The following is a 5,850-nucleotide window of genomic DNA, read 5'->3' as shown; positions in this document are numbered from 1 at the left end:
GGTGGGTTGTGATGACTAGGCGCCATCTCATCAGTTTTGCCTATGTGTCATGTCCATGTGTCAATTTTTGCCCTAGGTTGTGAAGCAACCTATATTTCTGTTATTCCAAAAATTCCCAAAAAAATCTCATAAATTGTTTGTATCATATCTTCATCCAATAACCATCCTCCTTTTGAAGGAAGTACTTTGTGAAGGAAGTACCACTTTGGCATATCCAAATGGTATCCATTTTCTACAGTGCTTTCCTATGCCCAAATAACCATCCTCCACCAAATGCCAGCTCAATCCATTCATTATTTTGAGCCCAGCTTCAACATTCGTATTTATGTCCAGTGTTGTACTTTGCAAAGTAAGTACCACCTAGGCTCCTCCTTTTGAGCTGAAAATTTGTGAAGACGGTCTTCTTAGTAACTGGTCATCCTCAGCCAAAACTTACGCCCATTAGCCATGTGCATTTCCTGTACCGCTAATCAAACACTTGGCTACTTATTCATGTTTGAGCATCGATCGGTCTCTTCATGAGAATCTTATGTTGTGATTTTCTTCCTAGCACCTACCTGGGGAGTTCCCAACCCGCTACACATGCCTAGGCCGCATAGAACACATGGCAACGCCACGGTCACGCGATGACCACGCGGCGGGCATCCGAGTTTACGTGCTCTAGAGTTGGGGCCCTCGGCCACCGTCCAAACCTCGACGTATCGCCACCAAACCATGTATTTATGATTAAATAGGTACTTATGTAACTAGAAATGATTTTTGCAAAAAATAAATAGCAAAATATGAGGCAGCTGCAGTTCAAATTTGACCTGCTTCTTGCTGAATCGGCGGGAATTTGTCTTTTTCACCAGAGGTGGATAAAAACTTTTGACACCCAACCATTTTGTCAATTGTCCATTAAATATGGCCTAGTATTTTATAAAATTGTTTAAGTCCAATTTTGCAACAAATATATGGTAGGTCCTTCACAAAAAAAACTCATTTCAGGCACTCGGAAAATGGAAAATGTATTTTCCGTGCAAAGAAAATGAAAACTCCCTTAGGCAACATTGTTTGGAATTCCAAGATGCACCCTTGTGCACAATATGAGATCATTTGAACAAACTATGCCATGAATGTGGCCATAAGATTGATCATTTGGCTTGAAAGCCATGAATCTTCACGCATGATAGCTCATTTCTGAGAACACTTTTTTAAAATAATTTTCGTATTACAAGTTTATTATTTTTCCTGGAAACATGGTCACATATAATGACACAATGCGAAGGTTTCCCAATTTTTGGATATTTTTTTGAATTTTTTATGCCCATTTCAAAATGCGGTCAAAACGGTGAGCTTGACCGTTCCTAGCTAGTGGTTGAATCTTGGTTTTTTTTTGGCGTTTCTCTGATTAAATAGATAATTTTGTACCTAGAAATGATTTTTGGAAAAAATAAAGATGAAACTATGAGGCAGCCGCAGTTCAAATTTGAGGCGCTTCCTACTGAATCGGCGGGAATTTGTCTTTTTCACCAGAGGTGGATCAAAACTTTTGACACTCAACCATTTTGTCAATTGTGCATTAAATATGGCCTAGTATTTTAGAAAATTGATTTGGTCCAATTTTGCAACAAATATATGGTAGGTCCTTCAGAAAAAAAACTCATTTCGGGCACTCGGAAAATGGCAAATATATTTTCCATGCAAAGAAAATGTAAACTCCCTTAAGCAACATTGTTTCGAAAATTCCAAGATTCACCCTTGTGCACAATATGAGATCATCTGAACGAACTATGCCATGAATGTGGCCATAAGATTGATCATTTGGCTTGAAAGCCATCAATCTTCACGCATGATAGCTCATTTCTGAGAACACTTTTCTAAAAGAATTTCCGTATTACAAGTTTATTATTTTTCCTGAAAACTTGGTCACATATAATGACACAATGCGAAGGTTTTCCAATTTTTTGATTTTTTTGAATTTTCTATGCCCGTTTCAAAATGCGGGCAAAACGAGGGGCTTGACCGTTCCTAGCTAGTGGTTGAATCCTGGAATTTTTTGGTGTTCTCTGATTAAATAGATACTTTTGCACCTAGAAATGATTTTTGGAAAAAATAAAGAGCAAACTATGAGGCAACCGCAGTTCAAATTTGACCCGCTTCCTGCTGAATTGGCGGGAATTTGTCTTTTTCACCAGAGGTGGATCAAAAACTTTTGACACCCAACCATTTGGTCAATTGTGCATTAAATATGGCCTAGTATTTTAGAAAATTGATTTGGTCCAATTTTGCAACAAATATATGGTAGGTCCTTCACAAAAAAAAACTCATATAAGGCACTCGGAAAATGGAAAATGTATTTTCCATGCAAAGAAAATAAAAACTCCCTTAGGCAACATTGTTTGAAATTCCAAGATGCACCCTTGTGCACAATATGAGATCATTTGAACAAACTATGTCATTGATACGTCTCCAACTTATCTATAATTTTTGATTGCTCCATGCTACTTTATCTACTGTTTTGGACTATATTGGGCTTTATTTTCCACTTTTATATTATTTTTGGGACTAACCTATTAACCGGAGGCCCAACCCAGAATTGCTCTTTTTTGCCTATTTCAGTGTTTCGAAGAAACGTAATATCAAACGGAGTCCAAACGGAATGAAACCTTCGGGAACGTGATTTTCTCACCGAACGTGATCCACGAGACTTGGACCCTACTCCACGAAGCAGAAGAGTCGGTCACGAGGGTGGGGGGCGCCCCCCCTAGGGCGCGCCCCCTGCCTCGTGGCCCCCCTGTTGCTCCAACGACATACTCCTTCCTCCTATATATACCTACGTATCCCCAAACGACCAGAACAGGAGCCAAAAACCTAATTCCACCGCCGCAGCCTTCTGTATCCACAAGATCCCATCTTGGGGCCTGTTCCGGAGCTCTGCCGGAGGGGGCATCCACCACGGAGGGCTTCTACATCAACACCATAGCCCCTCCGATGAAGTGTGAGTAGTTTACTTCAGACCTTCGGGTCCATAGCTAGTAGCTAGATGGCTTCTTCTCTCTTTTTGGATCTCAATACAATGTTCTCCCCCTCTCTCGTGGAGATCTATTCGATGTAATATTATTTTTGCGGTGTGTTTATGATCCAGCTTATCTATGAATAATATTTGAATCTTCTCTGAATTCTTTTATGTATGATTGAGTTATCTTTGCAAGTCTCATCGAATTATCCTTTTGGTTTGGCCAACTAGATTGGCAGTTCTTGCAATGGGAGAAGTGCTTAGCTTTGGGTTCAATCTTGCGGTGTCCTTTCCCAGTGACAGAAGGCACCTATTGTATTGTTGCCATCGAGGATAACAAGATGGGGTTTTTATCATATTGCATGAATTTATCCCTCTACATCATGTCATCTTGCTTAAGGCGTTACTCTATTTTTAACTTAATACTCTAGATGCATGCTGGATAGCGGTCGATGAGTGGAGTAATAGTAGTAGATGCAGAATCGTTTCGATCTACTTGTCTTGGATGTGATGCCTATATACATGATCATACCTAGATATACTCATAACTATGCTCATTTTTGTCAATTGCTCAACAGTAATTTGTTCACCCATCGTAGAATATCTACGCTCTTGAGAGAAGCCACTAGTGAAACCTATGGCCCCCGGGTCTATTCTCATCATATCAATCTCCATTACTTTATTACTTGCTTTTTTTTTACTTTGCCTTTTACTTTTAACTTTGCATCTATATACCAAAAATACCAAAAATATTATTTATCATCTCTATCAGATCTCAGTCTCGTAAGTGATCGTGAAGGGATTGACAACCCCTAATCGCGTTGGTTGCGAGGAGCTATCGTTTTGTGTAGGTATGAGGGACTTGTGCGTGGACTCCTACTGGATTGATACGTTGGTTCTCAAAAACTGAGAGAAATACTTACGCTACTTTGCTGCATCATCCTCTCCTCTTCGGGGAAATCCAACGCAGTGCTCAAGAGGTAGCAAGAAGAATTTCTGGCGCCGTTGCCGGTGAGGCTCACACAAGCTAGTCAACCATACCAAGTACCCATCACAATCCCTATCTCTCGCATTACATTATTTGCCATTTGCCTCTCGTTTTCCTCTCCCCCACTTCACCCTTGCCGTTTTATTCGCCCTCTCTTTCGCAATCTCCTCCTCTCTTTCCCGTTTTCCTTTTTCCGTTGCCTTTCTGTTTGCTTGTGTGTTGGATTTCTCGAATAACAATAACAATGATTTCCTTAGTACACCGATTGCTCCTCTTAATAATGATGAGTCTTGTGAAATCAATACCGCTTTGCTGAATCTTGTTATGAAAGATCAATTCGCCGGCCTTCCTAGTGAAGATGCCGCTACTCATCTAAACAATTTTGTTGATTTGTGTGATATGCAAAAGAAGAAAGATACGGATAACAATATTGTGAAATTGAAGTTATTTCCGTTTTCACTTAGAGAGCGTGCTAAAGTTTGGTTTTCGTCTTTGCCTAAAAATAGTATTGATTCTTGGAACAAGTGCAAAGATGCTTTTATCTCTAAGTATTTTCCTCCCGCTAAGATCATCACTCTTAGGAACGATATTATGAATTTTAAACAACTTGATCATGAGCATGTTGCCCAATCTTGGGAAAGAATGAAATTGATGCTTCGCAATTGCCCTACTCATGGTTTGAATTTATGGATGATCATACAAAAATTTTATGCCGGACTGAATTTTGCTTCTAGAAATCTTTTAGATTCGGCCGTGGGAGGCACATTTATGGAAATTACGTTAGGAGATGCTAGAAAATTGCTTGATAATATTATGTATAATTATTCTCAATGGCACACCGAAAGATCTTCTAGTAAAAAAGTGCATGCTATAGAAGAAATCAATGTTTTGAGTGAAAAGATGGATGAACTTATGAAGATTTTTGCTACTAAAAATACTTCTCTTGATACCAATGATATGCCTTTGTCTACTTTGATTGAGAACAATAATGAATCTATGGATGTTAATTTTTTTGGTAGGAATTGTTTTGGAAATAACGCTTATAGAAGGAATTTTAATCCTAGGCCCTATCCTAGTAATCCTTCTAATAATTATGGAAATTCCTACAACAACTCTTATGGAAATTTTAATAAGATGCCCTCTGAGTTTGAGTGTAGTGTTAAAGAGTTTATGAATTCACAAAATAATTTTAATGCTTTGCTTTAAGAAAAATTGCTTAAAGTTGATGATTTGGCTAGGAACGTTGATAGAATTTCTCTTGAAATTGATTCTTTAAAGCTTAGATCTATTCCTCCTAAGCATGATGTCAATGAGTCTCTCAAAGCCATGAGAATTTCCATTGATGAGTGCAAAGAAATAACTGCTAGGATGCGTGCTTCCAAAGATGCCTTTATTAAAACGTGTTCTTCCAATTCCTATGAAAATCAAGATGAAGATCTAAAAGTTATTGATGTGTCCCCCATTAAATCTTTGTTTTGCAATATGAATCTTGATGAAACTGAATATGATCTTCCTTTACCTAGAAGACGTTCTAAGAATTCAGAGTTTCTAGATCTTGAAGATGAAATTGATGAAAGTGGGATTGAAAGAAATAAAAACCTAGATATTGCTAAACCCACTATTTTGGATCTCAAGGAATTTAATTATGAAATTTGTTCTTTAATTGTTTGTATTTCCTTGTTGCAATCCGTGCTAGATTCTCCTCATGCTTATAGTCAAAATAAGGCCTTTACCGAACACATTGTTGATGCCTTGATGCAATCTTATGAAGAAAAACTTGAGTTGAAAGTTTCTATCCCTAGAAAACTCTATGATGAGTGGGAACCTACTATTAAAATTAAAATTAAAGATTATGAGTTTCATG

This window comes from Triticum urartu, chromosome 7A (assembly GCF_056163025.1).
Source record: "Triticum urartu cultivar PI428250 chromosome 7A, HENAU_Tu73, whole genome shotgun sequence".
Classification (NCBI taxonomy): Eukaryota; Viridiplantae; Streptophyta; class Magnoliopsida; order Poales; family Poaceae; genus Triticum; species Triticum urartu.
Note: the sequence above shows the minus strand (reverse complement) of the source record.